General features: G+C 44.1%; 1 long non-coding RNA gene across 2 annotated transcripts in view; it reads right to left on the reverse strand.

Moving 5' to 3' along the window:
- Positions 1 to 17241, reverse strand: part of LOC130533579 (uncharacterized) — a 60736-nt gene that overhangs the window by 30631 nt on the left and 12864 nt on the right. The window contains exons 1-3 of one of the 2 annotated variants that reach the window (XR_008952617.1): positions 5953 to 6328; positions 5796 to 5862; positions 4508 to 4610 (exon numbers count right to left, since the gene is read on the reverse strand). This is a non-coding gene — a long non-coding RNA (uncharacterized LOC130533579). Of the gene's footprint in view, positions 1 to 4507; positions 4611 to 5795; positions 5863 to 5952; positions 6329 to 17241 lie in introns of those variants that run through there. The other variant, XR_008952618.1, reaches the window with a different exon arrangement.

Below are 17241 nucleotides of genomic sequence, written 5' to 3' on the forward strand. Positions count from 1 at the left end.
TATTAATGCTTCCCTGTCCAGACAGAGGAATGGCCAAATCAGCTTCTGTGGATGCTGGGAGGTGGGAGGAAGTTACATAAATGCAGATATAATGAGCCTGACTTTACCCATAAATCCATTCTCATGGTTTGAAGGACTGACTGAGTTTTCGATCTGTGATGGTTCCCAGATCAAAGCATGTTGATATCTGCTTCTAAAGTCCTGCAATGTCACCCGTCAATGTCCATCTCAGACGCCAATGAAGACGTGGCAGCCTTCCGGGGAACCAAAGTGCCCATTAATGCCACAGTTTATCCCAAATGGGCTTTTATTAAAATGAACGGCTAATTAAATTTTGAGACGAGGGGGCAGCGAACAATGCCAGAGAGGGGCTACTTTGATTTCCACCCTCCACACCTCCCACCACCTTGTTTTAAAGTAATTATGTGAGGTCTGACATGAGTGAGCACGCTGCCGGAGACCTCTTTAATGAGTTAAGCAAGAAAAATCGCCACAGTCGCCGTTTCTGGCAGCGGCTAATTGCCTGACCACAATGGTCCTCTGCTAATTCTGTCATTTAAAATGTGCTTTCCTTTTATTTCTGCACTTTTATAAATATATCACTTAATCGACATGTCTACAGGACTGGATTTCAAATGGTGACAAAGTTTAGCAGCCAGAGTTTGTCATCTCAGTCTCCTGTTTGGGTGGTTGCAGGAGCTGCAGGTGAAGGTCACCAACTTTCTGCTTCAGCACCATAATTAACATCAGGTTTGAACATTTAAAGGCGTGAAAGCAGATGCTTTCAACGTAAGAGGCACCGTGAGAGGTTGGGGAAAGTGTTTCCTAATGCACCATCAGAGAGTGGCAAATACTTGAATGAATCAGTGGTGGTAAACTTAGGAGAGGTGAGTCTATAAAGAGAGGCATTTTAGCAAGCAACATAAATGAAGCATCCTCCAAGAGGGGGAAAAAAAAACAGGGATTGAAGCACTGCACAAGCAGCTGCTATGATTCATGGCATTTTAGTTTGTCCCCAGGTTGCTGTGTCCAGAGCTATATTAATCAGATGGGGGAAGGATTTTTAAAATCACACCAAAAATGTCACAGCAGGCCTGTCACTCATCCCACGTGCACACCCATAAAGCTCACGCATGACTCTGCTGTTGCGTCCGCAGATGTATGCTACATCCATCACGCTGCCGCTAACATTTACGCATGTTCCTGGACCTCCAAACAAGGGAATCAGTGAGACATCCCATAATTATTCATATGTTTCACTTAACCTTTAACATGCAGTCCCATACAGTGCCCCAGCCAGAGTCTGCATATCGCTGCCGCATGATTACGGCGGCAGCCAGGTAGTTTGTCCTTGTTTACGTGCACCGTTGAAGCATCCTTGGTGGAGCTGGCCTATTCTCCAGATGAACAGCATTCCCTCCGTCCCCCGGAGGCTCCCAACTTCTCCTGAGACCTTTAAGTGTTTGTTGACAGACTAACAGACTTTGGCTTGTTTAGCTTTCTCCACCGTCTGAAACCCAAAAGGTCACAATTCCTCCAACAGCCTTACCCCCTCCAGAAAGACATGGAGAAGAGGGGGAAAAAGCAAGAACTCCGGAAAATCCCCCTTATGAGCCAACCTCGAGAGCTCTTGGGGAGACAAACAGAATCCCTGCAGCCACGGTTACCAAGTTTACCAACATGTCTCTATGGCTACAAATTACAAAATAGCGAAAAATGTGCCCCTCTCAGCTGGAGATGCAAACAAAGAAGAGGAGGAACTGAACTCGGAATCCCTAGCTGGGAGGTAGCATAAAGATATATTTTACTGTAGGTTTCTTTGACTAAAGGAGAGCAGCCTACAGAGACAATGTATGTCCATACGGAACATCGATGAGGTCACCATCGGGGCTGCCCTGTGCTGTATGGCGACACAATGTAGTTGTCATGCTCGGCGTGCATAATTCCCCTCGTTACAGCAAACGGGCGACCTATTATTGGGAGGCCTCTATTGTTGCTGCGGCGCTTCTCATTATTATGGGGTGTGTGGTTCAGGCCATCGGAGAGACTCTCGTCACCGAGGTCTCTGTGGAAATCGGCAAGCACATCTCACTGCTTAGCAACCGAGCCCTAGGGCCTGTTTTGCACAGCTTAATTCAGATGAGAGTGCCGCACATGGGATCGGCTAAGATAGATCCACACTATCTCTGTCTCACTGACACACATGCACACACAGTTTCCATCTTGCTCTCCTTTACTGCAGCCTGTATCTTCTGCGCTTTCTTCCTTTCATCTTTTTTTCCTTCCCTCCAACAACAGTGATGCAGAAACTGAGAAATCTCCCAAATCTATCTGTGTTTTTGACCCTCATAGGCTCCTGTGGATCAAGTCCCTGAGCCTGGAACTGTGCTCACTCTGACTCTAAGCTAGGTCGAGGGGTTAACACCGCAACATAGGTTAGCTGCCGACGCAAAAAGAGTTTGTGGGTGTAAAACCATAATTACCTGTTTGTCAGCCTTGTGATGCGCTTCCTACTGTTGCAGTGTGTGTGTCCCACGTGCCAGCAATGACGTAAAGGAGGACATTTAAAGCTGATTCCTTTCTATTTTCCTGACTTCAGCCTTGGCCACCAGGTGGCGTTTGAGTTAGAATATTAATGTTCTTAGTCAATTATGATGTCATTTTTATTTGTAGTGACACTCTTGTTGTGATGCATCAGATGGAATATTTTGTGAAGAAAATCTATATTAACAGCAGAGGGAACCTAATGCAAGTGTGTGTAAATGCAGCTTTTTTATCTTTCAAAGAATGCATTAAAATGGAAGCTTCTACTTATGGCGAGTTTGTCAGAAAAGTCTTTTCTTTAAAAATGAATTTCTCCCTGCACACACACACACACACACACACACAACTTCTGGTGTGCTGACAGTCTAAAACAGACAAAATATTTTGATATATTGAAGACCTCTCACTTGTTTGTTGTCTTTTTCTGCTTCCTCTCTCTCCCACTCTCTCTTCCTTCCACCCCACTTCGTTAAATTTCCTGATAGCAGGACGGATATAAAAATCAACAATGGCGGCTGCGACTCAGGCAACCAGCTGCTGCAGTCATTGAGCCGGTAATGAGGAGAGGGTCAGTGTGCACAGGTATAGTGAAGGATAGCGGCACACGCACCCCAGAGAAGGGGGAAGACGGCAGAGCAGATGCGTGGATGAGGTAAAGATGGGTTCAGATGGGGAGCGAGAGAGGAGGAACGAGGGAGGAAGAGTCTGAAGTCGACAGGAGATGGCTGACAGAGGAGTCTGCCACAGTAGAAGCCTCCCAGGAAAAACACTGAAGTAAGCAACTTTTTCCCTCACTCCAGAGATGTGGAACAACACAAGTAGGAGGTTCACCTGGGGGCAAAATTAGATGTTAAATCTGCCCCATTAACCTTGGCCACCTTCTGTCCGGACCTTCAAACTGTAGAATGTTGTCTGGGACATTGTGTGCATTAATATGACATCATAAGTGTTCAATCTCCAAAAGTGAAACCATTATTTCAGACACCCTCTAGTGGTGGCTTCACATGCCATCGGTGCCCTCAGAATTAATAATAAATTTTGAAATGATTTATGTCATGTATTGTATGTAATGTTTGTCAGCTATCTGAAGGAGTGAGGCTTTTAAATATCTTTTCATAGACATATTTAAAACACCCTCAAGGGTGTATTAAACAAGACACGTGTATTAAATTCAAGTGTAGAGGCGGGTGTATTAAAGATATCTATGAATTCATAGATATCTTTAATACACCCACCTCGTTGTAGACTAACAATATTGGCTGATACGTTTTTACGGTTTATATGTGTGTGGTTTAATGGAGGAAAACTGCATTTCACACAGTGTTAAACTGGAAAAGGAAGACAGCGAACTGGCAGCCTTTAACATCTTCATACATGGCAGCTCAATTACCTGAGTGTAATTACAATAACTCCAATACCTCTGCAGTCATGCTTGACAGTCTCCAGACCAGGTCCTGTAATTGCAGGTTGATATATGCGACTGGAAATCAAAGGGGTCTAATGCGTCTGTGAGAGCACATCCAGGCTACGACTTCCACGGTGGAGCAGTGAATCGCTAATGCAATAAAAGGCCGGAGTTATTAGTAGAGTTGTGAATCGCAAATTGGTGTGAATGCCAAATCGCCGGGGTTAGCGCTGGAAAAGATGGAAATGTAAAAAAGGCTCGTGGGAGGAAAGAGACAATGGATGCCGCCGAGCTGAGTGAAAGGGAGCCCGGCTGGCTGCGTAATGGGGTTTAACTACTGTACAACAGGTAGACACGAAGAGCTGGGTTAGCTCAAGGAGAACTGCCAGTTAACATCATGTTCTGAAGGGCCATGAACTTAGAGACTAGAGGCTAATGTAGCATGAATGGACTAAATACTAGTGATTATTGACATATTCCTGAAAGTATTTACAAAACTAAGATGCACTGATACTGCAGCCAAGATAACCTTTGGAATTAGCATGCTCAATGACCTACCTCTCCAGTTCATGTCAGCTTGAAATGCTGCCCCCTCGTGGTTTGGAGGATCCATCTGGTTCCTACAAGTTTTATCCTTGTCTACTCTCATGTGAAGAACAGTCTGTGGCCAAGACAAACCAGAACAACATATTAGTAAATGGGAGCAGGATAAAACAGCCTAGCTGAACACACCCCAAAGCCTCCCAAAACCTCGCTGCGATACGGGAGAACACCATAACTCTTTGTTTATCATGTCATAAGCATTTTCAGGGAAAGCTCTACTAGACTCATCTGAGATGGAGCTTAGTTTTATTGTGCTTTCTCGGTTTTAGCCACAATTGGATTGCACGATCCGATAACATCAACAACACTATTTGGTCTTGGTTGCTACCCAGTCTATACTTATTGTCTTAGATCATTTGCAGCAACAGCTGTCTCTGAAATCTACTTTTTCATTGCTTTGGCATACGCGGGCCACTCGTGGTCAGGTTTACTTTGGGATCAACAAGAAGGTCAAAAAATGCAGAACAGACACCACTTTGGGCTGACTGACGGTTGTGGATTTGTGTGCGACCAGCCTGTATAAAAATCAGCGCAAGCTCCATCATAAAGACCACACTTAGTCCTGATGCTTGGCTTTAATGTGGTCTCGTGGAAACCTGAGATGCTGTGTGGTTCAGCCCAGAGAGCTAAAGGGCTTTCTGTGATTCCAGCATTCCTCCATATGTCTTGGGATGGTCCAAAACCACAGGCCCTGACACCAGCAGCGGTTCCAACGCAGGCTGCCAAGATCTACTGCGAGGAATATTCCTGTTCTTCTTCCAAGAGTGCTCCATTTGGATTTATAGCAGGGGAACATAAAGTACGTGATTGGATCCCTCGAGGCCAAATAGGCAGACTTATGACAGCATCCACTACGCAAGGCAATGGACTCGATCAAAACTGTGAAGAGCGCTGGTTACCAACAGAGGGCTTATTAAAACAATCTGACCCCCAAAAAAGTAAAAATATCGCATCGTCTCAAATCCAGTCACAGCACGAGCGCGAAAGGCTTTGGCCACACCCCCTAAAAAGCATGAAAATAGATGCACACATATATTAGGCCAGGACAAAGAACTAGAGCATCATCAATTAGAGAGCATGTTTTTTTCACAAACTTTTATCTTCTGTTTTCTGTCACGATTCTGCTGGAGTCAAACGGCAGCTGTGGATCACTACAGGACTGAACCAGCACACACAAATAAAACATGGGAGATTCAGCTGCAGGTAGATGAGAATCAGCAGCTATTTCCATATAGGCTCATACCTTAAGGCAATCCAAATCCAACCCAGTCCCTTCTGTGTACGTCCTGCATTGCTCCAGGGGCCACCATCTTTAAAAAAAAAAAATAAAATCCAGGAAACATAAAACAACAATAACCAACAATAACCTTGGAGAAATCATTAATCACTAAAGCTGCAACCTGACTGTAATGGAGCCACTGGAAACACAAAAGAAGAAGTGGGTTGAAGGATCACTGACACCCTAATCACACAAGAGCAACGGGAATACAAATTCAGCTCAGTCTCAGAGTGGCGGTATCTTCAATTCCTTCTCACTGAGGCCCCCCACAGCAATTACACTTCCTTAAACAGACTGTTAGGAGAGCGAGTGAAGGAGGAGGGGAAGAAGTGCGGCAGCACGCTAGGAATAACTGTTGGTCGAGGAGCTAATAGGCATGGAATGATGACAGATATCATGGAGTGGACGCCACGCAATGACTGGGAAGGAATTAATAAGCAGGAATGGGTTAATAGTGCATTAAGAGCCAGCAGGAGAACGGCAGGAGAGAAGAGGGAGAAGCTTCTGAAGTCAGCTGTGAGTAATCACCCCATGGCAAGCCTTCCACGATTACCATAACAGAGCAATTGGACGTGAAAAATGGATAATAGTATGGACATAGAAATGTGGGACTGTGTGTGACTGTGTGTGTCTGTGCAAGTGTGTATGTGTGTTGGCTAATGGGGAGGAGGAAAATGAGCCCATCCTTCTGATTCTCCAAATGTGAAAAACAGAAGGCGGGGTTAATTTTTAAAAAAAAGTGACATGTCAATACAAGATTAAGCTGACGCCCTGCTGTGTTTATCAGAAAGTCCATCGTTCTGAGGCAGGATATTAACATTGCTTAGTAAAAATAGCAAATACATTATCAACTATAGTATGTTATAAATAATAGTCTAATATTCCAGCAACTAGATCTTCAAGAGTGTTGAAGGTCAGGACCCCCTGTAGTGTGGAAAAAAATGGTATTATGAAGAAAATACTGAGGACTTCCTGTTTTGTGGTCATCTGAACAATGATGCTTCTCCAGCAGTATAACTCTGACATACAATGAACTTAAACAACCGCCCCCCCCTTGCCCTCACTCTGTGGTGGAATACATCTCACTGCCACAATGAGAGGAAACAAGGGAGAAATAGGGATGCAATCTATACGTCTATGTGCCGTTGGGTTTGCACCATTTGTGTGTGTGTCACAGAGGTGTGCTTTCCTACAATAACCTGACACGCTGGTAGAAAAAACATAAACGCCTCTTGAATCAAAACATCTGTAAAAGTGAAACCTCTGAACAAGGAAGCGCTTGTTAAAAGGTCAGAGAGACAATGTGATGCATCACATCAGTGGAGCAACAGAGGGTTGGTAGATATCATTGAAGCATTTATTAGCCATACTGACCTTACCAGAAAGCTGCTTATTTTTCAATTATTTGTCTGGATTGCCTTTCTTGGAGCCAAATGACTCACTGGCTGTTCTGCTCTCAGTCTGTCCACTGTCACCTACGCAGTCACATTCAGACGCCGACCTCAAAACACCGAGCAGGTGGCAGAGAACATTAGATGGCCACGGATCACATCGAGCTGGAAACACTGCATCTGATTTTCATAAATTAGATAAGAATGTGGACAATAAAAGACACAGGAAGTGGGATGGCGGAGGTCAGCGCATCCTCGTCTATGTGTGTGTGTTACAGTCTCCATGTTTCTGAGCCTGTCATCTCTAAGCTTATATTTTTGCACTGGACCCTGTGTTTGCACATGCATGTGTGTGTGTGTGTGTGTGTGGGCCTGGAAATAGCTACAACAGCTCTAATGTGACTACAATACTATGTGGGGGTCCTAGAGGGGACCACATACAGATATCCAGATGGTCAAAAAATCACTGCCAACACATGTAGCCACGTTATACACAAATATTCACAATGGCGAGCTTAAACCTCTAAAGGCCCAGGCCACGGTTGGAGCATCGGCCCCGCTGGCAGTAACCCTCTGCTGTGTAGACGTCCAGACCCAGACAGCCTGGTAGCAAGCAGCTTGCCAGCTGAAGAATGCTGGAAGGTGTGTGTGTGTGTGTGTGTGAGAGAGAGAGAGAGAGACTCCCAGAAGCACATGCTCTGATCATCGCTTGTGGGAGTTTGAGAGATTTGTACCAAGTTGCAGAGTCTACTTGAAGCATATTGAGCCTCAAACAAAAGCTTGCTTTTAATGTGCATGTGTGTGTGGTGTGTGCGTGTGTGTGTTTATGTCAACAGATGTTTGGTACATGCACGTCCCTCGTGTAAGAGTCTTGGAGATTCTGTCTTACCTGAGGCTGCTGCAGCTGTCCTGAGCTGATCACTGTCCCCTTTCCACAAACTCTGTGTGTGTGTGTGTGTGTGTGTGTGTGTGTGTGTGTGTGTGTGTGTGTGTGTGTGTGTGTGTGTGTGTTGGGGGGGTGCTGGCTATGCATGGGTCTGTGTGTATATCTATGTGTTTGTAGGTGGCTGGATGGGTGTGTGTCTGCTGCTGGCTTTGTGTGTTATCTTTCTTCTATAAATAGTTCCTATACTAATAAATCAAGTAAAAAAAAGTCCACTCCTGTTTTCAGAGTAAAACTTCTGGTGAGGGATGTCCAGCTCTGGAACAGATCAATTGTTTCAATTTGAATCAGACACGGACTAATCCACCCCGCTCAGCTCGCACCGCCCTGCCCACTCCCGACCACAGAAACGCCCCCCCTTTGTTCCCGCTTCCCCTCTGGTTGAACAGCTGCAGTTCTGTTTCCAAAGGGGGACACAGAAACAACTCTTTTCCTGACTGACACTATGAGATGTGACTACCTGTTGGAGTCTGATCCAGGTTACTTTTTCTCAGTATTTTGGCGCCATAGGTCAGCCACACATACGTAGCATACTCTAAAACAGGAAATGCAATGGCTCACCATATTTAATCTAATAAAACTTCAAACAGTGAAGTATGTTCAAAACTGAGGATTGCTGTGTTTGATCATTTTTTTCACCAGTGAAGGAAAAAATGAGCACTTAGCGGACTGGGAACAAATGAAGACAAATTCTAAAGAGAATTTCTAAAGAGAGCCATTATCTGCTTTGTGAGGGGCCCCCGCTTGTCTCCACACATGTCCCAAGAAAACGACATTATAATATTTCCGAAAGACGGTCTAAAAGCGCTGCATGCCTTTGGATTTACAACACGGCTATCAGTAGCCACAAGCTCTGGCGCGAGACAGCGTGACAGGTGTACGTTTCAGCAACTTAAACAGGGCGGATTAAACCACTAGTGGCTCCTCTTCATATGCATTCCTTATGGGAGTTAAGGCCATTTGAAATGCAGGGCCAAAGGCAAGATTACCGGCTCATGGGCCCATGGAGAGAGGTGTGCTGCAACTAAAAGCCTGGATTTGAATAATTGTGGCAGGGCTTAGCGCCTGGAATCAGCACAGAACAGAACCAATGGATTATTACACACACACGCACACACACACACCAACGTCTGCGCATGCCAACTTTGGAGGGCTTTGACTTGTCTGACTCAATAACTCACAGCATCCCTGTCTGTGTATATATGTGTGTGTGGGTGTGTGTGTGTGTGTGTACATGATGGTTTTATGTCATATCTGTCTCCATGCCATAATGTAAACACACATTGTTGATGTGTTCTGCTGTTTTGCTGTCCACTTACTGTGTGTGTGTGTGTGTGTGTGTGTGTGTGTGTGTGTTGTGTGTGTGTGTGTGTGTGTTAGGTTGAATGCCACCACCTAAACACAGCAGAGCCACTGTTCCAGCTCCGTACATTCTGACACTGGTTGAAGGCTTAGCTGCGCTCAAAGTGCCAGACAGACCGACAGACGGAGGAAACGGAGGGAGGGGAAGAGATGATTAGGAGCTGCAAGAAAAGGAGTGGAGAAAAAAAGTGGTGAAAAGAATAGATAATGAAGGCGAGGATGAGAGGAGGTCCCATATGAGTGGCAGAGAGATAGTGAGGGGAGAGCTTCAATGTTTTCATCCTTTTGGAGTAAAGGAGAAAGAAGGAGCAGGTATCGCCAGAAAGGGTTGCTTCCACCTCTGGGAGGGGGCAAACACTCACAAACACTGGAGAACCTTCTTGAGTGACATGAATATTTAATTCTAATTCATTTTGGTATGAAACATTTAATATCCAAAAGACTCTTCACCCTTAATGTCCAGCTTAAAGTCCACTAGGAGACATCTCATTTCTATCCTTTGCATTAAGTGTGAAATTGCCGAATAACTATGGCGGCCATTCAGTTTAGAGGTGCATTACAGCTGTGGGAAAATAACCTCGATGTATGCAGGTGTGTGTCACCGCTGTGGACTTCCTGTAGAAGAATAACATTGTCACTTTAGACCGATTATAATGGGGAAAAAACTGAATGCAAGAGAAAATAAAAGTCCAGGTTAAAAACAAAGACAAAGAAACTGTTGGGAAGTCAATTTGATGTGTCAAAGATTGAATCCCACCCTGACAGACTGAAGTGTCAGGACCACAGAAGGCTAACATATGCAAAGCAGCCGCGTGTCCTCACTTTTTAAATGGTGTGAGCAACACTTTGAATAGAGGCAGCATCAACACCTGCTGCCACAGTTCACCCAGGAAGATGACACGGCAAACACCAATTGTAACACCCTAAACTTGTTCTCTTACACACAGACACTCATATACACACACAAATGCCACAACAAAAGCTGCCCCCATCTCTAAATCAATGAATCCTACTGCAGTATGCAGGTCAAAGGTTGAACATGTAAGTGTCCAACCTCCAGATGATTCAGGCTACTGCTGCAGGAGGAGTGAAGATGGTCTCTCCTCTTCATCTGACCCGTCTTCATGAGTGATGAAGGCAGAGCCAGTGGCAGAAGTGCAGCAGTATCAGTTGGATATCACTGACTGTAATGCGAAGAGGTTTTCTTCCTTTTAAGCGAGCAGAGTTTGGTTTTGCAGTATGAATTCAGGGTACAAATTAAAACTCAACATGGGTAGATGAAGAAGCTAAAGTTATGGATTGTACAGCGAAAAGAAGAAAAGTTGTCTTTTCCGGAAAAGGATGTCAAAAACAAGGTTCCTGTCTCCTTGTAAAACAACTCTAAAAGCATCACAAATAACCCGAGTCTGTCAGAATAGAAGACAATGTGTTGTAGTGAGCTAAATCCATAAAAGCTAGAATAATAGTGAATAGTAAGACATGACAGAAAGAGCATGATTGGAGATTGAAATGAGATGAAGAAGATGAGCAAAATCACTCATTTCTTACACAGCAGATGAGCTCTCGGCAATCTTTGATGAGAAGGGCTATTTCACGTCTACAATGGGAGAGATGGAAGACTCGTGCCTATTGTGTGAAGGATGAGCCCCATCCAGCCCTTTAAAAAAGATTTTTTTATTATTAAGGTGTGACTGCGGCGTCCCTCTTCTTATTTTGGAGAGGATGATGGTGCAGTGTTCTCCCGTCTCTCTGTCGGACCTTGTCTCTTTCACAGCTCCCCAGACGGTCTCATGTAAATCTATGAAGTCATCTGAGAGAAGCACTGGCTTTGGGTGTGATAATGACTTGCAGAAGACAACCAATGGGGAGAAGATGAGCCGATGTGCCGCATATTCCACACCTCTGAGCTCTATGGTAACCGGGCAATCTCCCTGCTCTGATCAGACCTGACACACATAAAGACACACAAGCAGAGCCCTCCTGTGCCAGCTGCAGATAGAGGTGGAAGCACCCGTCGTAATGCATTTCGTGGTGGGGAGGTCTGTTGGATGGCATTGCCAATCCCGCTGAAAGTCTGGGTAGCCAGCCTGAGCTCCCAGTCTCAGTGGGTAGCTGCGAGGAATGGGCCAGCCAGGGTGGTAATAGAGTAAATAACTCAAATGAGGCAGAGTGTGAATTACTTCTCTGATGGGCTGGAGGGGTCCCTGCTGTGAAACCAACCAGGGGGTCCAGCTAGGAAGAGGCTTGAAAATATGGGGAAATGGGTCTTGGATGTGGTGAGATAGCAGGGGGTGGTATGTCAGGAGGGATATGGGTTGTGAGAGTGTTTAATACAGGTGATGATGGTGGGGGGGGGGGGATTGCTCCAGGCATCCACAGCAGGTCTGGGCGAATCGCCGCAACCCAGGGGATGGATGGTGGGGTCGGCAGTTTTTGACATTTCTCCATTATTTCTGGGCATTTAAATTCTTTAAAACTCACTTTTCTATGTCATGCAATTTAAAAGAAAGGGTCTCATGGGCTATAGGTGGATATTCCTAGGATGAACAGGTCCTGTAGCCCTGTGAAGTCCAGATTCTGAGCACAAAAGTAACTTCAATGGCAAAGGGATGATTGAAAACAACTTCAAACATGAACCTGCAACCTTGGGCTTCAGAGTAAAAACATATTGCATGAACTAATACAACCAGGAAAATATATGAATACATGTTGCTTCATTAGATGACCTCGAAGTAGGTTACATGGTCATTTCCATTCTGTGCTGACCGTCAAGTTCACAGATGCCAGAGACGGGCAGTGAAAGACTTCAATGGCAGTCCCTTGGTGTAGGAAGACTGTACTTATCATTTCAAAGGGCCCGTCCCCTTCACCCAACAGACGCTGTGCTATTGGACAGGGAGGAAAATGGCAGAAGAACAAACAAGGTCCGACTGAAAACAAGCAGTGGACTGAATAACATGCACCGTTTGTGATGTGTTAACGGCGGTGGTGGCGGCGGCGGTGGAGGCGCTGCTGCTAGGCTGGACTGTGGTTTCCATCTTGTTCTTGTTCACATCATCTGTCGTGGAGTTCAGCAGGTGTGTTATGGAAGTTATGATGATGCATCCAGAGCAGCCAACAATTTAGTCTGCATTTACAGGAGGAGAATGTATAAAGGCAGGGCGGATGTCTTACACAAACCAACGGTCCCCTGGAGGCAGAGCAGGACAGAGGAGGGACCCCGGGGGATAAAAAGACTGACCTATTCTACAACATACACATTGACAGATGTCCACCAGCTTGTTCCACTTCCTAAAAATGAAAGTTTTGCTTAAATGAAGCTCAGTTGGTGGCTGTAAAGCTTCTGGTAAGTGCGAGACGTAGAGAGGGAATATATTCTTTTGTTTGGTCGGATTTAAGATGGATATACGGTAAGCCACGTAGTGCGCAGGTATATCCAGAGGATATGAGATTTATAAAGTCCCGCTTAATGTGTGTGGCTGCAGTTGAGCTTCTGTTTCTGTGTGGGAGCATGCATGTGTCATGCACATGCATACAAATGCATGTTAAGCTCATGCAGAGGAACTAACTAATGTGCTGTGTTACACATATAAAAATTGAAGTAGGACATGGTCATGGATAGATGGATGGATGGATGGATGGATGGATAGATGGATGGATGGATGGATGGATGGATGGATGGATGGATGGATGGATGGATGGATGATGGATGGATGGATGGATGGATGGATGGATGGATGTGATTGGTTGGGCTTTGCATCAGTCTAGGGAAACTTTGATGGAAACCTGAGAAACGTACGCATTTGTTAAAAAGTAAAAACACGGACAAAGCTGCCTGACAGGTGTGATGTGATGACGACATTGGACAAGGACGTCTGTAAACTTCCAATCCGACGTTTATTTTGATCGATCTGAGGGTCATGTGTAGATAATATTTATCATCTCAAGCTCAAAGGAAATAGCCGCTGGTTATTCTCTAATGTAATTACAGTTGTTGCCTGCTGTGTTGTCTCTACATGTCTGTTTGTCAGAGGCCCTTTCTTCCATCCAAGCTAATGGCGAATACCCTCTGCTTAATAGTGATTGAAATATGGGTGCCGCCTGTCTCGGAAACCACTTAATGTCAACATGTCAGAGGTATCAGGGGGGAACTAAGTCCAAAACTACTGGACTGTCAAATCAGAAACGCCATAGGGGGAACAGATTTCTGAGGAATCTGCAGGCGATGAAAAGAATCAGCAGAGGTTTTGACAGGGATTTCATTTGGCATCGCTCATGTCTCCAAATTAATCCCGCCACAAAATTATGGTTTCCTTTCATCCCCAAAGTCCCATTTCCATGGCTACAGTGCAGGGGAATCTGGGGAGGGTGGTCAGAAGTAAAACAGAGAGAAAAGGGAACCTTAAGACATGCTATTCTTTGATTTGGTTTATCAGGAAAAAAAAGCCTAAATCTTATCTTAACAGCGAGCAAAATTACTTTTTTTTTTTTAACAGAGGCTTTATTGTTTAATGCAAACGGGGACAGGGACACGAGTCATGCGGACAAAGAGATTCAGTGGCTGGCTGGTAATTAAGCTACATGTTAGGACATTTTAATTACCCCTGTTTTTTTTTCTGTCTGTATCGTTCTGCTTCTGATGAAGATAGTGCCACAGTGAGCAGAGAAATGGACCATTAACTATCTGGGAAAGCAGATAGACGCTGAGTAAAGCACATTTTTGCTCATTTCTTAGCAGTGGCCTCATGCTTGAGTCCTTCCAGTCACAAATGCTTAAATGCTTCCCTTCATTTTTATTATTAATCCTGATTAAAAACTTGCCTTTTGTGTTTGATTTCATGAAAAAATGCAACTGTGGCCAAAACATTTCAAATGATTGTAAAATGAACAGATATCCTTTTTATTTACGTGCGCTGGCTGTTAACTGTATTTAGCCAGCTGATGGGGAGCTAAATGGGAACTTTCTCTTTTTGACCGACTGTGTTTGAGGAAACAGGGCAGAAGACTTTAATGACAAGATAATAAAGGCAGCAAACACCCCACAGCTATTGTGAAGAACTGTTAAAATGATCTTGACAGATATTATCTGAAGACATGTAACAATTAATTTGCAATTTAAAAAATAATACAGTAAATGGATATTTTCCTTGTCTAACTCTTATCTGTCCCTGTTATCTGAAAGATGATCTCCTCTACAGGTGGAAAAACACCCTTTTCCTAATGCTCGATGCTCATTCAGTAGTTAGTTCAGGTTCTGCAGGGCCCAACAAGCCAACAGAACCTCCTAATGAAATCCAAACTTCCAGAAGTTTTAGCATGGATCCCGCTTTCACATAAACATAAAGTTTGGTTCTGAGTTATTTTTATGGCACTTCCTAATTCAACTATTTAAATCTTTATAAAAGTTTCATAAATATCATTGTGCTAATAATGTTATTGTATTTTCAGGATTCCAACCATGTCTCACCTGCTGAGTCGGTATAACAAAGTGGATGCAGTCGCTCATTTTTGTTGCATTTGAAGTGGCCCTAAAATCAAAATTACATTGGTTCGTTAATATGAAACCTGAAATGGCTTCATTATATCACTCATTAATACACCTTTATGTCCTCTGAGATGAAGCTCACACGCTGCGACCAATTTCATTTATACCTTCTGCCGCCCCTGTTTGCTCGCTCTCTCTCTCTCTCTCTCTCTTTCAGCGGTGTTGGTAATGAACTAATTTCTTTTTGCCTTCAATTGTCTTTGCCTCCTTCAGGTCAGGCCTGGTTTACCTCCTCCGTATCCCAGAGGCTGTCGCCATGTTTATTTGGTGATGTAGAACTTTATTCAAAACCCGATGAGCTCAAAACAAACCACAGGCATAAACACACTTCCTGCTATCACTTCCGGTTGAAATAAGTTTTAAAAGAAGAAAAAGAGATACAAAGAAGAAAAGGACCAGGATCATTTTTAGAAGAATGATAGGGAGTGAGGTAAAGTGTACTGTTGTCATCGTCACACCACCGCGTCACTGCCCAGCAAGTTTCTTGCTATCAAACCAGTGCCCCACCCTGACCTCCATTATCCATCCATTCATGAGTTTGCTTTAATCTTTTCATTCCCTCCATCTCTTCTTATTGTCTTCATCTTCTTCTTCTGCTGAAACGCAAACACAATGAAGCTAATTTTATTTTATTTACCCAAAATCCTAAGCTCCAATGCCAGTAATTGTCCTTGCAGTAAGTGTGTGTGTGTGTGTGTGTGTGTGAGAGAGAGAGAGAGAGAGAGAGAGAGAGTGGAGGTTCTTCTCTCAGTGCAGCCCTGTTTTTTTTCCTGGCATTGAACTTGACCCTGTCTAACCCTTCTATAATGACTGAATTGAAAGCATCCCTTTGGAATGTTGTATGTGAAGAGAGGCCGTAGCTTTCTCCACCACTCCGTGGGTCTGTGTGTGTGTGTGTGTGTCCATTTGTGACTCTATATGAGTGTGTGATGAAAAAGGACCCCGTTTTCACCTCCACTACAACCTACTTGTAAATATTGTGCACATTGTCAGAAAAAACTTGGAGGAAACCTTCGTAGGCACAGGTTGAAGGACGGACAGAGACGGTTTTACATCTGACTCACAGGTCCAGTGTGATTGGTTAAAATCACTTCGGTCTTCAATCATTCCAACATAAACACACCCACCAGCTGCCATCTCAACTGTTGTCTATTTTTGTTACCATGACTTCATAAATGCATAAAAAGAGCACAAATGTAAGTCTGACTGGCTGATGCTTGTAGAAGTTTGGAGCTGTTTGTGATCAGAAACATTAATTAAAAAAACTTTTATTGAGATAAAAAAAACTTGTTTCAGCTGGTAAATGAATTTGTTGTCAACCTGTTTATTCTTAATGTATAGGTTACTCTAGTCTTATCATGCTCAAGTAGAGGCTTTTTGGAAAAATTTGATGTTTGTTTTTTTAAATTTGTTTCTGTTGATTTTTAAAAAAAAAATGCACAATAGTGATTCTCAGAATTCTACTCTTCTTTTAAGGCATTGTCGATAATATTCAGTTATGATACACTATTTTGTTTTCAAGAAAAGTGCATGTGTCGTGCTTGCGTGTGTGTGTGTGTGTGTGTGTATGTGTGTGTGTGTGGCCATACACGTCCAGCAAAGCTGACGGAGTGTGATGTTGAGCTGTGTTTGATCTTAATCCTGATCTACCATCAGTTGACACCGTCACCATCCATCACACACACATAGAAATTCACACATCAGGGGGAGGGGCTAGTGACAGGACTATAAGGTTGGGGGTGGGGTTCATGAATAATAAACAGGAATAGAAAAAGGTAGTGGGGTGTAGCTCTGTCGCTCTCTTACACACACACACACACACACACATCCCCCGTATAACCTCGCCCTCACGCTACCGTCACCATCCTCCCCCTCCTCCTCTAGCCACCATGTTTATGCATGGTATTCTGTTTCATATGTATCGGCTGCATCATTCCCCCTGTTGTCACGGGAACTGATGACACAGGCTGCTCTAAGAGTGATGACCCGCCTACAGATTACTGTGCTGTTGGTACACACACATACAGAGTCAGTTTTCCCAGTGGGACCTCACAACACCAGCATGGCAGTGTACCATTACAAAAACACACATGAAAGGCAGTGGACGGTCAACACACACAAACACCCATGACCGGGCAAACTACATTTATGAATCAAACTGTAATTTAT

This window comes from Takifugu flavidus, chromosome 11 (assembly GCF_003711565.1).
Source record: "Takifugu flavidus isolate HTHZ2018 chromosome 11, ASM371156v2, whole genome shotgun sequence".
Taxonomy (NCBI): Eukaryota; Metazoa; Chordata; class Actinopteri; order Tetraodontiformes; family Tetraodontidae; genus Takifugu; species Takifugu flavidus.